Below are 19,609 nucleotides of genomic sequence, written 5' to 3' on the forward strand. Positions count from 1 at the left end.
GAGCGGACATTAAGTAGACCACAGATGAGGGGGGTGGCGGAAGGGCGAGCCATGAAGCGGCCTCTAGCGGGGTCCCAAGACTGTAACAATGGATCCGAATCGCCTAGTATGTCCATAGAGGCTGCACCTAACGCGCCCGAGGCGCGAACGGGCGCAAACGGGCTTACCTCTGGCACACCTCCGGCGCGCACCCGCTGCGCGTCATCGCTGCGCTCTGACCGCCTGCCCATCTTATATAACCCTATACGTGGGAGGAGTGTGAGGGGAGGAAACTATTCCCCACTCAGAGATGGCGCCCGTCAATCGGCTGCCCCAGATGCCCTCTCCAAGATGGTGTCCGCAAGAGTCCCCGGTATGAGTCCCTGGCTGCCCTAATTCCTGCAACTGCAGGGTGAAAACACCTTTAAATGCGGGTAAGAAGCTAGCGCTGTCTTAGGCACAAGGTACACGGCGCAGGGGTAGTGAGCGGCGCAAATTAAAACTCGGAATGAAAGTGAAGGGATTTTAAAATTATGCAAGAAACCAGTGCGCTGCACGCAGCAATCTACCTGAGCGCGATCAGCCTGGCGTTTAAATGCACTTCAGCACGCCCTTTCCAGACGTGGGAGGAGTGTGAGGGGAGGAAACTATTCCCCACTCAGAGATGGCGCCCGTCAATCAGCTGCCCCAGATGCCCTCTCCAAGATGGTGTCCGCAAGAGTCCCCGGTATGAGTCCCTGGCTGCCCTAATTCCTGCAACTGCAGGGTGAAAACACCTTTAAATGCGGGTAAGAAGCTAGCGCTGTCTTAGGCACAAGGTACACGGCGCAGGGGTAGTGAGCGGCGCAAATTAAAACTCGGAATGAAAGTGAAGGGATTTTAAAATTATGCAAGAAACCAGCGCGCTGCACGCAGCAATCTACCTGAGCGCGATCAGCTTGGCGTTTAAATGCACTTCAACACGCCCTTTCCAGACGTGGGAGAAGTGTGAGGGGAGGAAACTATTCCCCACTCAGAGATGGCGCCCGTCAATCGGCTGCCCCAGATGCCCTCTCCAAGATGGTGTTCGCAAGAGTCCCCGGTATGAGTCCCTGGCTGCCCTAATTCCTGCAACTGCAGGGTGAAAACACCTTTAAATGCTGGTAAGAAGCTAGCGCTGTCTTAGGCACAAGGTACACGGCGCAGGGGTAGTGAGCGGCGCAAATTAAAACTCGGAATGAAAGTGAAGGGATTTTAAAATTATGCAAGAAACCAGCGCGCTGCACGCTTTGTCCATGCTACCACTAGGATAGCTGGTCTATAAGGTTGACTTTACAACCATCACCATAAGGGTTGTTTGGACTGATACAGGGTGCCCACTAGCATAGTGGACATCACATATCAGGCTAACTTCTCACACAAAGGAGTTCTAAAGTTCAGGGGCCTGGGCCCCAATATTTATATCCCAAAATCCCTTGATCTCTTAGGCAGAGAGTGTCTATGCCCAGCCAGAAACAGTTTTGACTTCTCTGGTGAGACTTCCTGGCATGAGGTGGAGACGGCATGGTCAGAGGCAGACTAGGCCCTTTGAGGTGCAAGGAAATCTCCACCCTTCCCCAATTGCAGTCCGGGTCTATTCAGACCTTTCCGGACCCACCTGAGCCACTCCTGCTCCCCAGCCTTGTCATCCAAAATCCAGACAGGCAATCCACATTTTGTCTGATGTATGGGCCTGTTTAGGTGATTAGAAACAGTCTTTCTTGCAGGTTGTCTCAGTATTGTAAGTGTTGTGTGGTTTCTAAATGTTGTATATAATAGGTGCTGAGAAGCTTTTAACCTTTTTACTTCTTTATATGTTTTAATAATTCCGAAATAAAATACTTGTATTTTTTTAGGTTTTTCGGCTTTGATGGTGGTGATATTATTTTCTGGTGTTATGATTATGTGTATAAATGTTTGTGTTTTGGTGAATTAGGCTGCCCAAAGGGGATTTCTTTTTGACTTCGGTCTACTTGGTGCCCTACTCCTTCGGTGGCAAGGGGCCCCTCTCATTCTTTTTGAGACATGGCCTACCTTTCACATACACTGCACCCGGCCCACAGGGGTACCTTGGGCCTACCTTAGGGGTGGCTGACATGTACAACAAGCATTTACAATGCAATGGTCTTGGCAATATTATAGGTAGAGCTATTGTATAGCTCATTTAAAAAAAATAAATGGCATTGTCATTTCTATTGGCATTAGCTTAATGTTTTGCATATGTGATACCAATTGCATTAGAAGAGACAGAGTGAGGTAGAGATAGAGAGAGTGAGGTATTGAAATAGAGAGAGAGTGAGGTAGTGAGAGAGTGAGGTAGTGAGAGAGTGAGGTAGTGAGCTAGAGAGAGTGAGGTAGTGAAACAGTGAGTTAGTGAGGGAGAGGGATGTTGTGAGGTAGTGAGATCTAAGCAGAGAGTGATGTGATGTAGTGAGATAGAGAGAGAGGTAGTGAAAGAGAGTGAAAGTGAGTTAGTGAGATAGAAAGAGTGAGGTAGTGAGAGAGGGTGAGTGAGGTAGTGAGTTAGTGAGATAGAAAGAGTGAGGTAGTGAGATAGAGTGAGTGAGGTAGTGAGTTAGAGAGAGAGAGTGAAGTAGTGATGTGAGATAGAGAGTGAGGTAGTGAGGTAGTGATGTTTTGAGAGAGAGAAGTCGTGAGATAGTGAGGTAGTGAGATAGATAGAGTGGAGTAGTGAGGTAAAGAGAGTTATGTAGTGAGATAGAGAGTGAGGTAGTGAGAGACAGATAGTGAGGTAGTGAAAGAGTGAGGTAGTGAGGGAGAGGGATGTTCTGAGGTAGTGAGATAGAAACAGTGAGTGAGGTTGTGAGGTAGTGAGATAGAGAGTGAGGTAGTCAAAGAGAGAGTGAAAGTGACTTATTGAGATAGAAAGAGAGAGTGAGGTAGTGAGATAGAGAGAGAGTGAGGTAGTGAGTTAGAGAGAGAGTGAAGTTGTGAGGTAGTGAGATAGAGAGTTAGTGAGAGTGATATAGTGAACTTTTGAGGGAGTGAGTCGTGATATAGTGAGGTAGTGAGATCGAAATAGATAGAGTGAGGTAGTGAGATAGAGAGAGAGTGATGCTGTGAGGTAGTGTATTAGAGAGTGATGTAGTGAGAGAGTGATGTATGTAGAGATAGTGACGTAATGTGGTATTGAGAGAGATAGTTAGTGAGGTAGTGAGATTGTGATGCTGTGAGATAGAGAGAGTTGAGTAGTGAGGTAGAGAGTGAGTTAGTGAGAGATAGTGAAGTAGTGAGAGAGATAGTGAAGTAGTGAGAGAGATAGTGAAGTAGTGAGAGACATAGTGTGGTAGTGAGAGAGAGAGAGAGTGAGTTAGTGAGAGAGAGCCCCCCCCCCACACACACACACCCAGAGCCCACACACACACACACCCAGAGCCCACACACACACCCAGAGCCCACACACACACCCAGAGCCCACACACACACACCCAGAGCCCACACACACACACACCCAGAGCCCACACACACACACCCAGAGCCCACACACACACACCCAGAGCCCACACACACACACACCCAGAGCTCACACACACACACACACCCAGAGCCCACACACACACACACACACCCAGAGCCCACACACACACAGAATGAAAAAGCGAGGGAAGAAGAGAAAAAATGGAGAGAGAGGAGGAGAGCGACAATGGGAGCAGGGAGAGTGGAGGAGGTAGACAAAAGGAGGCGAGAGGGAAAGAGATAATAAAAAGAATGGGTATGGTTGAGATTGGAGGAGAGAGATGGCCAAAAGCAGAAATGGAAGGGAAAATGCTACGTTCTAATCGAAAGAGGCCCACTTCACCTTTCACCCCAATTAGGCAGACAAGAACAGTTTCAAACATGGTAAATAATAAATTAGCAATAGAGCAACATGCAGGCATGCCAGGACACTACAAAACTTCTGTGAATTACAGTGATTTTTGTACACGACCGGCACCCACTGTGACATCTGCCGATAGTGCGCTCTCTTTTGGAATTACATAATCACACACGCACAGGCTTCATTGCAGCACCCCACGACTCCCACTTACTTCTCAAAGCTGCAGGAGCTCGAGCCACCGCAGCATCACACAGCCTCCTCAGAGAGTCTTCTGGGCCAGGACTATAGGGTCAAGAAGGGCGGTATTTTAGCGCTGGTTTTTAATTTTTACCAGGTCTGCGAATGGCGAGCCCCGCACCTCTTGAAGCCCTGTATAAACTACTACTGCTGCAGCAGCCCTGCTTAGAAGCTTGTTTACACAGTCCCTTTAGAAGACTAGCAGCCCTGCTTATGAGCTTGTTTACACAGTCCCGATAGAAGAGTAGCAGCCCTGCTTAGAATTATGTTTACACTGTCCCATTAGAAGAGAAGCAACCCTGCTTAGAATCTACTTTACATCGTCCATTAGAAGAGCAGCAGTCCTGTTTTGAGAAGTGCTTACGTGCGAAAGAGGGAAAGCAAATGCAATGAGAAGTGCGGCTGCTAGTATGCGAGGTCTGCTGAGAAGTGCTCGTGACAGTACAGCAGATCTGCTGAGAAATGCAGGAGCTAGCATACCAATGAAGCTGAGAAGTGCAGGTACTAGTATGCAAGACCTGCTGAGAAGTGAGGGGTCTAGTGCAGCAGATCTGCTTAGAAGTGCAGGTGCGAAGCTTTTGACAGGAAGTGCCGGGCACTGAAAGCTTGGCAGTATCGGCCCTGCCACTCCCCCTCGATGGAATGAAGGGAACTGCGGGGGGTGAGCTGTAAAAGCTTACTTGCGTCTCTTGAGGCCGCAACAAAAATTGTTTTTGTTCTTTTTTTTCAAGACACAAGTCGTAAATGCGTTAGGAAAACACTACTTCTGAAGTTCCAAGAGTCATCACAGCGCTGGCAAAAAGGAGGCGGACCTGCCTCTACGCCAGGAAGGTGAGACCAGGAGAAAGGATGTGCAAAAGGTGATTTTCACTGAAACTCTGCCCGGGTGACAACTGAGGGCCTCTCACCGCTCCACAGGTCTGCGAGCATTAAACACCTCATACATTAAAGCATGCCTTCCGAGAGACTGCAGACCGAACTAACAGGCGGCAAAGTTTACACCTGCCAAAACGTGCACACTCGAGTAATGGCGCTCACTGCCAGACCTGCACAAATGGGCGCCCGTTTTAAGAAAGCGGTCCTTTACTGTGCTAATGATAGCAACAACCTGGCATTCTTCGAGCGGATTCACTGGGAAAGGTCAGTGCCCATGACTCAACGGGGGGGGGGGAGGGTTACTTGAACTTCTACGAGGCAGACAGACACAAGATTGTCAACTCAGTGCTGCTCCTCGAGGAGCGAAAGTCGGGTAGACGGGTGTGTGGCTGACTCTTCTCCAGCTCGGCCGTCCTGTGATCTCACTAAGTCCCTGATGACTATAACAAGCATTTACAATTCAACGGAGCAGGATTGTGACGAGGTGGTCCTGGCTGCGCTGCTGTCCGGTGCGGAGGGAAATGGTGTATAACGCCGTCGGAAGATGAAGGCTCAACATGGCGGCGCCAGATGAGGGTGGTGAAAGCGCGCTCCCGGGGCGAGCGGACGGGAAGCAAACACCCTTGCGAGCAGTACAAAGATCCCATCCCACCATCTATGTTTGTCCTGTGTATGTTCAGCAAACACGTACAGCCACATTTGAAAAACAAAAGAGCTATTTACTTACAATGTGAAGTTTTGCGTCGCCCCATCCTAACTCTTGGGCACTTTGCTGGCGTGTTGTCTTGTGACTTTCGGGACGTAGACTGTCCGGTTAAAGAGACGGCGGTCGCAGCACATCATTTTTTTTTAGCTCAATCCTTTCCAAATTAAAAGATGCACAGTGCAATGAGATAGTTGGGGCACAAACAGGGGTGCAGGACCACTAAAAACGGCACAAACAGGGGCAGAGGCAGAGGCTCGAGCCTCACCCTCACTGCGGGGAAAAGAAAATGGCTGCCGCAGGGTTCTGAATTTTTCGGAATTGGGGGCGTGGTTTTGCTGTCCTGAGTGACGGACGACGTCACAGGGCTAAAGAATGCAAAAAATCACGCCCCCAAATCCGAAAAGGACGGGGCTACATCGGAGTGACGAATCTCTCCTCCAATGGCTGGCCTCCGTTTAGGAAGCCAGCCAATGAAGTAGAGACAGGGCAGGGAGGCGGGACCTTTTGCGCTACTGAGAGTCATTAAATCTCCGGCCTAAGACTGCGCAAGCGCAGCCTTTTAGGCCTTCGACCTAAAAAGGGAAGGTTAGGGACTGGCAAGTGTGTACACTGGCCAAGTTGACATGGCAGTTACAAACTGCACACAGACTCCGCAATGGCCGGTCTGAGTTACCTTTTCAGGGCTAGTCACGCAGGCACACTAGTAGCATTTAATTCACAGGCCCAGGCACACACAGTGCACTTTACTAGGGACTGACAAGTAAATCAAATATTCAATCATGGAAAACCAATCCATAACACAATTTACCACAGGAGCACTTGCACTTTACCACTGATCAGCAGTGAATAAAGTGCGCTGAAAAATGACGCTAGCAAAAACAGAGTTAAAACCAGGAGGTCAGAAAGCAAAAACTCAGGGGAAACATGCCAAAAGATGCTAAGTCTAACAGTGCCCAGAATGAATCCGTCATGGGTGTGAAAAATAAGTCACAACAATAGACTGAAGGACACATAGTGATGTCTACCCATAGAAAGAAGTTGTTTTTTAGATGTGGATTTTTGTTTTCACACAAAGGTAAATGTCCCGCTCTAGGACCGATGTGCAATGGCTGTGGGAAGGAGAACCATTTTGCAATGGTTTGCAATGCAAAGGAAAAAGTATGTTTGTCATACCGTGAAGACAATATGGCCACCAGAATGTTCCAGAAGCAATGTTCGATGCACACCCACAAGTCCAAGCGGAGACAACAGTTAGAACAAATCAACACTGAGCTAAGTCAATCGTCAAACAGTTCTTTTGTATCAGTGTCACGGGAAAGTGATGAAAATTATTGTGCCATCGTGATGTTTACCTCAGAAAAGCGTGTGCATGTTGGTTTGGATGCTTGTGAAGAAAAATGTCAGTCAAACAAAAAGCAACATGCCAAAGCACCAAAGCCTTTCAAACATTATCCGAAGATTACACTGAAAGTAAATGGTTGTTCGATACCTTTCATTATTGAGAGAGCCAAATCAAAGAAAAATCTAGAAGTGCACCATATTTACAAGCACGTTGCAACAGTTTAGTAAAGATTATATAGGAGTGTCGAATTTATAGAGTGCAAATGTATAAGAGTGTTTAATTAAATTAGAATGCATATATCTGTGTGAGAAGCTAATGTAGAATTGTGTAGAAATGTTAGAATGATGTTGGAATCCTATGTTATGTGGCTGTTGGAGGGGAAAATGTAATTCTGCTAAACGTACAGAGGTGTAGGCCACATGGCAGTTCACAGAGAATACAAGAAGCTGATGCATTTCCACATAATATGAATTTTAATGTTATTATAGTTCAAAGTATTGTTGATCATAGAACTGAAATATGTTTTATATAGGTTTATATATTCATTGTGTGTAATAAGATAGAATACCGTTTAGACTAAGAAATTAAAGGTTTGCAGAGTGCATAGGCCCGTTTCATGTAATTCTAATAGGCCTGAATAGACAAAAATCGTTTCCTTTTGATCTGCATGTGCTCGTTAGAGAAAGGTCGTGTTAGGCACAAACTGTGGAGCCTGCTCGATGGTTTACGACTTAGAAGATACGGTGGAGGCCGGAATTTGGGGCCCACAGTACAAGTGTCTGTTTGCAGGTGCGAGGGGGTTTTAATCAAGAGAGTGATGAATAGACTCTTGTCTCGGGAACCAGGCACAGGCCTGGAGGAGGCTTCAGGAATTTCCTGGGGGGTACCGTCCTGCCGGAGAGGAGCCTGGGAAGCAAGGTCAACTCTAATGAAGGGTCCAGAGGAGTATCAGCCTGGAACATACCAGAACCAACACCACGTGAGGGGCGTCTCTAAGAGGCGTTTCTATTGTAAATGTGATTTTGTATTAGGGACAGCACCCCTGGGTGGAGTTAAGGCAGATGGTCTGAGGAACCTAAGAGAGCGGATGGGTAGGCAGATAGGTTAACTGCGAAACCTCGATTCATAACGAAGACTAAGGGAAGTGTGTGATCTTCTTTGGAAGTCACCACGGCTGACACCTTTTTAGGTTAAGAACTTGTTAAGTAGGGATGTCACTTAGTCTAGTGTAGGGACAGTCTAACCTAAATTGTCCTTTCTGTAAATGACTCCCAAGCTACAGCTTGTGTCTATTCTTGCAACTTTGGTGATTCTTGAATTGGCTTTGGTGATATTCTTCTGCCGACTAAGAACATTTAGAAAATTCATGTTTGTATTGATACCCGTATATCTTTTGAACCTTATTTTGAGATGTTTGTATCTCCAGTTAACTTTGGCTTTGAAATAAACTTTTAAAACTTATTCTTAGTAAGTGGTTCTTTAGAGTGGTGTAAGTCATTAACTGATTGACCTAGTAGTGGATTGTCTTTTACTCAATGACAGGTACCAACGGTTCAGTCGACCTGAGTTGGGATCTAGATCTATAACTATAGACCAGAAATCCCGCGTTAACATTATCCACAATGCCTTGATAAACATTATGACTGATTTTCGTTGGGTTAGGGAGCACTCCGTTCTCCTGTTTTTCCTCTGTTGTACACAATGGTGCTGCGGTTACTGGGTTTGTCAGTCCCTTATGAATATAGCCTGTTTATGTTGGGTGGTTGGCCCAACTAACCGTGCACTGTTCACTCGGTGCTACGCACCTAAACTTATTTAATTTTTTCAACAAATAATAAACGTTATGTAGTCTCTCTTTTTTCTTTTTATTTACACCTTTTTATGTATCTTTTTCATGTGTATCAATAACCACATAATTTTTGTTTCTGCAGTTATTCACATTTCATATATTTTCAAAATGACAGTCAAAATAACATTAACATTGATATTCATGTAATAATTTACAGTGCCATTAGATGTACAATTTGTAAAAAAAGGCCCAATGCATTTCGGCACTACCAATGTGCCTTCATCAGGGGCGAACCTGTAAAAAATAAACAAAATAACCATGTAATTGCGATCATTGGGTGCCCATGTATATGTTGAAGTGTGTACTATGATTATTCTCATACCTTGATGCGTTGTGCTCAATGCTCTAACCTGTATAAACAAAATGTAATATTTATTAAGCACTCCCTATCATACTTGTTCCCAAGTATTGGTACCTACTATCAAAAAAAAAAAAAACTCATCCAATAAGAATATAATCAATCGGCTTACCGCTGATATTGTGGCTTCAAACAAAACTCCCTAAGTGATAAACGAGAAACGTAGTGAATGTCCTGCTTACTTTTACTCCTTTAGTTGCTGGCATTACAAACGCTTTTAAGAAATATGCATACCTGATTATCCAGCACTATTTCTTTCTGTAAAATAAACAAACCGCAAATCCAATATTAAACACTCTGACCTTATGAACTGCAGAACAAGACTTGCCATCTTTAGTAATGCGCTCCCGCATACCTGTTTACTCCAACTGTCACGCTATTCTCTCTGCAAAGTTCACATTCTAGCATCATAGAGTATAACCTATCTTTGTGAGGACAAGTGGCAGTTACGTGAGATACTGAAGGTGTTTTTGTCTTTGTGAACTTTGCAGAGAGAATAGCGTGACAGTTGGAGTAAACAGGTATGCGGGAGCGCATTACTAAAGATGGCAAGTCTTGCTTCAATCTGAACGCAAAGTTCATGGAAAAATGGTACAGCATTTTGAACAAGTGCTCATTAGACCTTATATTGCTTATTATTGAAGAACTGGCTAAGACGATCCGCGAGTTGGAGGAGGAAATCTTCAATCTTAAAACAGAACTAGAGATGAGATTGGAGGCGGATACTTGGAAAATTAACTTAGAAGGGATTAACCAGAAACTAGATAAGTATGAAAAGGAATTACAGGAGGGCAAACTGCGCAAGTATAAAAGGGACACTATAGATTATAAGCTGAATGAAGTTTATACTTGGGCCGACATCTATGCCCGACGACAATTTGTCCCTAAAAAAACAACATTAACAACACATTCATCTGAGGAGAGCATAGTTACGGACAAAGAAACATCAATACGGAGAGGCCCGGTCCGAGTCTCCACAGAAGGAGCATCAGTCACACTGGAGATAGCGGAACAATCTACAAGCAGTGTTAGTACACCTTTTTTGTTACAGGTACCACACCAAGATCGACCGCCCACCCAGCAGTCAATATCAGCAAATGCAAAACCAGGAGAGGAAGAGGCAGGAAAGGCCTTAAGGAGCGGACGGAAACTGATCTGATTATCAACATATCATCAATTGAGCTCAATAATCAACAAGTAAAAGTGCTCAACAAAGGTCTTACATATGTACCTACCACACAGACCAACGAAAGGGAAACGGAGGGAGCTTTTTTTAGATTCATGAGGACACTTAGGTTACGACATTATTTCACTAATGTAGTGGAGACACTTGAACCGAACGATACAACTGTAACAGGACAACTAGAGAAGTTCAAACCAAAAAGTGTGTTTCAACCTCCTATTACGCACAAGATGTTAGACACTTTTGAAGTAATGGTTAAAAAGGACCTGCAAAAACTGGACTACAACAAACCTAAGCACTGTAATATGACAAAAAAAGAACGAATTACTTTGCAGAACTTATCCACCAATAGAGAATTAATGATTCAACCAGCAGACAAAGGGGGAGCCCTAGTGGTGATGGATGCACAGTTTTATGAGTCCAAAGTAGATCAACATGTTTCAGATCAAGGGACATACTTACGTTTGACATCTGATCCCATCCTCAAATTACAGAAAATGCTAGAGGAGATTTTACAAACAGCAGAAGATAACCAATGGATTGACCAGAGAGTGAGAGCATACTTGACAACCAAGCATCCGAGGACACCGAGGTTATATATGATTCCCAAAGTGCATAAACATCTCACTAATCCATCGTTTAGACCAATCGTGTCGGGGTGTGGGTCATTATTTGATCCCCTCGGCAGGTTTCTAGACCACTTTTTACAACAATTTGTACAAAACTGGGGTTCATACATACGTGACACGACGGATTTTCTAAACAAATTAACATGGACAGAACAGGGCTTTCAGCCAGAATGGATTTTATGCACTATAGACGTAGTGGCTCTTTACACGTTGATCCCCCATGAAGCGGGGCTAGAATCAACTGAATGGGCCCTCTTGAAAATGGGAGAACTGGCAACACATAAGGTGTTTTTGTTACAACTGTTAAAGTTTTGTTTACATAACAGTTATTTTTTGTGGAAAGAACATCACTATGCCCAGTTGACTGGCACGTCAACGGGTTTTGCGGGAGCACCAGCTTACGCCAATATATTTATGGCCCAATTTGAAGCGGAAAACATCATGAGCAGAGCAGATTGGAAACATGTGAAAATGTATTGTCGTTTTATTGACGATATTTTTTTGATCTGGGACAGCACCAAGGAACATTTGGAAATATTAATTCAGGAGTTGAATACAATCAATGCTAGGATCAAATTTACACACAAGATAGAGTCACAGACAATAGATTTCTTGGACGTTACAATAGTTAAACAAGCATCAGGCTTCTCAACTCAACTGTACACAAAACCTACAGACAAAAACAATGCCCTGGAATACACCAGCTTTCATCCAAGGAGCCTGATTAAAAATCTTCCAAAATCCCAATTTATAAGGATCAGAAGAATATGTTCAGACAACCAAGCATGCATAAACACGATCCAGCAACATGCCACCAAATATGAAGCTAGAGGATATCCTCACAAGGAACTTGAGGAGAATATGGAGAAAGTGATGGCATTAGATAGAACAAGTCTATTGAAACCCAAAGAGAGAACCACTGAAGAAAAAATAGTGTTTGTGACAAAATATACCACCCAATCTAAAGAAATTAAAAGGATAATCAACACCAGGTGGGAACTTTTAATGAGCGAACCAGACTTCCATGGAATATTTAGAGAATTACCGAAGCATGCATATACCAGAGGGCAAAATTTGAGCGAAAGATTGAAGCAGAAAACACTAACACCATCAACGGTAACATACAAAGGAATGAGCAAATGTATGAACTGCACAAACTGCAATAATGTGATAACAGGCAACACCATCACTCATCCTACCACAGGAAAAGTCATAAACATGAGACACAACAGTGACTGCAACACAACAAATGTAGTATATGGCATAAAATGCCCATGCGGGAAACTTTACATAGGCAAGACGGAACGCAAGATCAAGGTTCGAATTACAGAATATAAGAGCAGGATTCGTAACCAGAACATGACATCACCATTAGCAGCACACTGGAAGGATAATTCGCAGACCATTTCTCAACTACGATTTTATGTGATAGAACAAGCACAAATTAAGCAAGGAATCAACAATCAACAAAGACTATTGCAGAGAGAATTATTCTGGATCAAATACCTGCAAACACTAATTCCAACTGGCCTCAACGATAAATACGACTTATCGTGTTACTTATGAGCATAATTCTAAGAATCTCACAATGGGCAGTACAACTAGATACTTAGCTACAAAGACCAAAACAAATATATAATAGTGAGATCAATAATTCACCAAAAAGACACATCCACACGGAGAAGATATAACCATCGAGTCCCAATAGGTACTACTGCACATTGATATGATTAAATAGTAAAGACAAGTTAGCAGCTTCTTGAGTAAATAGTAAAGACAAGTTAGCAGCTTCTTGAGTAAACAGCAATACAATTCACACATCAAGAACATTGGATTTAAAAGGGTAGTTAACAACAAATTATAGGGTGAGCTACAGCATAAAAAACGGTTCTCTATCAGCAGTGCAATATTGTGATTATTTAGCAATCATCAACTGAGAAAATAGATATGATGTTGAATTACATTTAAAATAACGTTCAGATCAGGCTGAAATAAGGTTTTGTGACAAATCAGAATTCTTTATTTTTTGCTATCTACGATATGTTTGAACATCACACAATAACGGGGCATTCACTTATTGTTCTTACATCACACTAAACATCGAAGAACAGTGCCGAACACGCGTTTAGTGTTTGTTTTTACTGATGTGGATGGAGATTGAGAAGGCGGATACCGTTCCAAGATGGTGCTTGTAAAATTGCGGTACAGGGTAGAGCAGTCCGTCTTCAGTGGTAGTGATCTCTAGCTGAAACGCGGGAGCATTGTTTGTTATAGGGGCATCGGCGGTAATGGTTGCGACCTTAACGGGAGTACATGCAGGTTGCAATACGGAGAGGAAGAGTAGCAATCTAGGTAAGCTTGGATTCTAGCATCATAGAGTATAACATATCTTTGTGAGGACAAGTGGCAGTTACGTGAGATACTGAAGGTGTTTTTGTCTTTGTGAACTTTGCAGAGAGAATAGCGTGACAGTTGGAGTAAACAGGTATGCGGGAGCGCATTACTAAAGATGGCAAGTCTTGTTCTGCAGTTCATAAGGTCAGAGTGTTTAATATTGGATTTGCGGTTTGTTTATTTTACAGAAAGAAATAGTGCTGGATAATCAGGTATGCATATTTCTCAAAAGCGTTTGTAATGCCAGCAACTAAAGGAGTAAAAGTAAGCAGGACATTCACTACGTTTCTCGTTTATCACTTAGGGAGTTTTGTTTGAAGCCACAATATCAGCGGTAAGCCGATTGATTATATTCTTATTGGATGAGTTTTTTTGATAGTAGGTACCAATACTTGGGAACAAGTATGATAGGGAGTGCTTAATATATATTACATTTTGTTTATACAGGTTAGAGCATTGAGCACAACGCATCAAGGTATGAGAATAATCATAGTACACACTTCAACATATACATGGGCACCCAATAATCGCAATTACATGGTTATTTTGTTTATTTTTTACAGGTTCGCCCCTGATGAAGGCACATTGGTAGTGCCGAAATGCATTGGGCCTTTTTTTACAAATTGTACATCTAATGGCACTGTAAATTATTACATGAATATCAATGTTAATGTTATTTTGACTGTCATTTTGAAAATATATGAAATGTGAATAACTGCAGAAACAAAAATTATGTGGTTATTGATACACATGACAAAGATACATAAAAAGGTGTAAATAAAAAGAAAAAAGAGAGACTACATAAGGTTTATTATTTGTTGAAAAAATGAAATAATTTTAGGTGCGTAGCACCGAGTGAACAGTGCACGGTTAGTTGGGCCAACCACCCAACATAAACAGTCGATAAACATTATGCCTCAGGAGAAATAGAATGAAGTATCTCCATTTCTGCAACTTATGCCATTGAAAACCAAATGTATGCATGGGCTGCAACGAAGCCCTTACAAGGTCATGGTTTGTTTTTAGTGGCGATGAAACACAAGAAAGTGAAGGTGCAAGCACTCATCCATGTGCTTCAAGGCACAGCGTCAAGTGCCTGTCTATTCAACTTCAGCACAGCCACTAATATGGGACTGACTTCTCTGAATTGCAACATGAATGCTTACCACAAAGCAGTAAGTCAGTTCCCTACGTTATTTCATGGTTTGGGAAAGCTTAAGACTATGAAAGAAAAGCTGCATATTAATGACGTCCGTCCTGGTACTCAGAGACATAGATGAATTGCTTTTCGGTTGCATGTAGCTGTTGAAAAAGAACTTGAAGCATTATTTAAGCATTTCATTATTGAGTGTTTAACTGGTCCAACACCATGGGTTATTCCCATGGTGGTAGTGTCTAAAAAGAACAGTGAAGGAGCTATAAGTATATGCATTGACATGCATCAGGTAAACAAGGCAATAGAACGAAAATGGCATTCAGGTCCACACACTGTTGTAAATGTGCTGGACTTGTAAAGCGCACAGCTGCCCGTAAGCGTCCCGGCACTTGCTTAGGGAACCCGTCCTGGTATTCCCCTGTGAGAAACCCCAGCAGGGTGTCCACAAGGTGAAAGCCAGGCATCCCGCCGCGAGGGGCCGTAGTGGAGATTAAGCAAGCTATTGCCCAGAGTCGCAGAGTGTGACCCCGTGAGTTGAGTAGGCACCAGAGCAAGAATTGTCGAGTCCGTGGAATTTTTTGAGCCCGAGACCCGCCGAGGCAGGGAATCGAACCCTGGTCCAAAGTCGATCTCAGCTTCCGGGTCTGCCGCCTCTAACCACTGAGCCACGCTTCTCCACCGACATTATAACGCAATTAAGTGGTGTAAACGTCTTTTCTTTCGCCTTGATTTAAATAAAGGTTATCATCAGTTCAAATTTGAAGAAGATTGAAGATACATTACAACCTTTTCTACACATGTTGGTCTGTTTCAATACAAAAGACTATGTTTTGGTGTGTCATCTGCTGCAGAACTGTTTCAAGTTGTCATTCGATGTATCATACAGCCTGTCATGAATGCATTCTATTACAGCGATGACATATTGCTTTTCAGAGCTACACAAAAAGAACACAATAAAGCTCTTAAACAACTATGTCATTTACGTGCTGAAGCAAGTTTGACTTTGAATGCAGACAAATGTTAGTTCCATAAGACAAAGCTAAAATTATTTGGCCATATCTTTTCTGATGGGGGTATGACAACATATGGTATACAAACTCAAAGATACCAAATGGTTATCGGTGTCATAAGAGAGAGAAATGGGTGATCTAAACAGAAGAAAGAAACCCATCAGCCCACCAGTTGGCGGAACTTCATCATCTGGGTTTTGTGGAGAAAGATGATATCCGCTAGACACCTCCTCAGTGCATTCATTGAGGACTGCTAGAGTCGGATCATAAGAAGAGGACCATCAACCAGAAGATGAGTATTTAGAGGCTGACAGGGTGAGTTGCAGTGCTCAAAAAGTGTACAGAGTATACACAAAGTTAGTGGTGATATAAAAATGCCTGTTTTGATGTCTAGAGAAATTTTTTATTAGATGCGACCATCAAGACGGCATACTTAAAAGCAGAGTGAATATAGTATGTAAAAAATATTACTATTCATCAAAGATATAGGTTGGTCGACATGTTTCAGCCCCTCCGGGCTTTCATCAGGACCTATGATGTGCACTACTGCAACACTTACCACAAGACGTGATAATATAGATTGTGTAGACCTACCAGTTGTATGGTCTTTTAATCCAGAAACTCTCCTATGAAACAGGACACAAAAATATACACAAAACAAAGCCAGTATTAAAATTAGACAAGCACATTTGTTGTGTTATACTAAGTGTATCCACATGGGTATAATCCACTCACCCAACATTGTAGGGAGGAACGGCCTCACCTCGCCTGGCACTCGCTCAGGACTAAGAGGCCACACACTAAATAGAGAGAAAATACATCCTCAATTGTATTAAACATGTAAACATTGATGCCAACATGTATTGACTGTGTACCTCAAAAAATTAGAATGAAAGCAGATAGGCAGAGAAGCAGGTCCATGGCAACCACGAGCAAAAACTCTTTGACATATCCCCACAGACTTATTTATGAATTGCAGTGAACAAATGTTACAAAAACCTCTATATATTGATTGCCTGTAGATAAATAGACAAATAGACAAAATAGAGGCGAGGTATATCATACTGCAATCTTCAAGATCTAACAAAATGAATGTTTAAAAATATTTAAAAATAGCGCCTTTCATTCAAGTAGACCTACTTTTAACTATAGAATGGCTATTTAAACTAGTAGAGTAACTACACGCAGCTCTCACTTACCTCTCCGTCGTTGCCTCGGTCTGGCAACTGAGCCGAGGGGAAGGTGGTGAGGCTGCGTGCTGTTGTAGGATAAGAATACCTGATGCGGACCTGATAGAAAGCTCGCTCTAAGGTCGGCTGTCTCCTGATAGGCTATTCAATGTGGGGAGAAGCCTGTAATAGCACGGAAATAATGAAATGTCACTATCACTGATGTAAGGACTGCTTCGATTGAAAAGTAATATAGATTGTGTAGGTCTACACAATCTATATTATCACGTCTTGTGGTAAGTTTTGCAGTAGTGCACATCATAGGACCTGATGAAAGCCCGGAGGGGCTGAAACATGTCGACCAACCTATATCTTTGATGAATAGTAATATTTTTTACATACTATATTCACTCTGCTTTTAAGTATGCCGTCTTGATGATCGCATCTATTAAAAAATTTCTCTAGACATCAAAACAGGCATTTTTATATCACCACTAACTTTGTTTATACTCTGTACACTTTTTGAGCACTGCAACTCATCCTTTCAGCCTCTAAATACTCATCTTCTGGTTGATGGTCCTCTTCTTATGATCCGACTCTAGCAGTCCTCAATGAATGCACTGAGGAGGTGTCTAGTGGATATCATCTTTCTCCACAAAACCCAGATGATGAAGTCCTGCCAACTGGTGGGCTGATGGGTTTCTTTCTTCTGTTTAGATCACCCATTTCTCTCTCCTATGACACCGATAACCATTTGGTATCTTTGAGTTCGTATACCATAAATAGGTACCGACTATAGCATAATTTCATAAAGACCCTTGGTATCTTTCGTGTGTTTCTATACTGTTGAGTTGGGGGACAAGATACAAGAAAGTCTATAAACATTAAAAACTCCCTTGGGACCCTTCTTTCTACATTTAGTTTTCTGTTGGTATGACAACATATCCTTCTGAAGTACAAGTGCTGTTATATGCTGATTCCCCACAAGATGTTTCTATGGTGCATTGATTTTTTGGCATGGCCAGTTACAGTTACAGATACGTACAATTATTTGCTGCTATAAGTGCTCCGTTGAGAGACTTGACGAAAAAGAATGTTTAATTTCATTGGTCACATGGATGTGAGTAAATATTTAAAAGAATTAAACAAGCCCTTGAGAATGCTACTGAAATGCCATACTTCAATCTGAAGCTTCATATATAAGTTGTTGTTGACGCTAGCCCAGTTGGGTTAGATGCTATCCTTGCACAGCACAGTGGACATCCGAATGATTGAATGCATATTGTGGCATATGCAAGAAGAAGTTGGTCCCAAACAGAACGCACTTACAACCTGAAAAAGAAAGCTTTGCCATGGTATGGGCTTGTGAACATTTCCATGTACTCCTGTATGGAAAACCTTTTACGATGGTAACTGAACATCAAACTGAACATTACTGTCCATGGACCTGATTTAGATGTTGGCATATCTAGCCCCACCGTCGGTTTTCCAACAGAATCCCGGCCCACCAACCTGGTGGTCCAACTGCTGTATGTAGATGTTGGTGGGTCCTTGGAGTCCTGCCGTCTCTACCAGAATCTTCCTCCTGCGTCAAGGTTGTCAAAGGAAGAAACAGCTGTCGGAGAGAGTCCTTTCAAGAATAATGACAAGTAATCACAATGTAAATGTACAGGAATTTATATAGCGCAAATCACCAAGCGGTTTCTAAGCGCTTGCTTAGGGAACCCGTCCTGGTATACCCCTGTGAGATAAACCCGGCAGGGTATCCGCAAGGTGAAAGCCAGGCATCCCGCCGCGAGGGGCCGTTGAGGAGATTAAGCAAGCTATTGCCCAGAGTCGCAGAGTGTGAACCCGTGAATCGAGTAGGCACCGGAGCGAGAATTGTCGAGTCCATGGACATTTTAGGACTCAAGACCCCGCCGAGCCGGGAATTGAACCCTGGTCCCGGGCTGACCTCTGCTTCCAGGTCTGCCTCCTCTAACCAGTGAGCCACACTTCTCCACAATGTGCATTTCCATCGAGGCAACTGTGGTGGGTAAACCTCCAAACTCTGGTTGGTGGAAATGATGAAAAAGAGGTGAAAACATACCTTTTTTTGGGTTCCCACTTTCATTTCCATCTTGAATGCCATTGTCAACGTCCCAACTGTTCTGCTGCTACTTGACCATGATAATCAGCAACCCCATGGTCACCGGAATATGAGGTAGGCTTCTGTGTCACTTATCTCATTATGAATCGCGAGAAAACATTAACTTTCACCTTGTATATTTTGACATTGCTCATACATGTAATTTTTGCATGTATCATGCATAAGTGGTAAAATGTACACTCCTGTAGTGATATATAAAAAACATATTTATTTAGTGGTGGGGTGGCTGTGGGTGATCCGCTTGTGGTGACTGTGGGTGTACCTACATTAGGGTTTGTATGTTGTTGATTTTCAAAGCTATATATGGAATGAGTGGCATTATACATTACCTACATACACATATTGACAGATTAACAACATATATGTGCAGTGAACTGAAGGTAAGCAGTATTTACTGGTTTCAACACCACTATGGATGGCCTGACTCCAGCAGAACTCCACCAGCACAACAGGAACATCTAAATTGGCTTGGTATAAACCAGCCAGCCTGACGGTGATGGAGTATCGTTAGCCAGCAGAGAAGACAGCTGCCATGGCGGAACACAGTCTGTTGATGCACCAACTAAATGCGGCGGACAGACTGTGGTATATAAATAAATAATACAGGATCTAGGTTTTACTGGACATAGCAATAACAGATAGCTCAATAAATAAGAGTCAAGATTCGAGGTAGTAGGAGTTTGCAGGTTTAATACAGCATAAAGGACAGGAACAGG

Source organism: Lissotriton helveticus, chromosome 7 (assembly GCF_964261635.1).
Source record: "Lissotriton helveticus chromosome 7, aLisHel1.1, whole genome shotgun sequence".
Taxonomy (NCBI): Eukaryota; Metazoa; Chordata; class Amphibia; order Caudata; family Salamandridae; genus Lissotriton; species Lissotriton helveticus.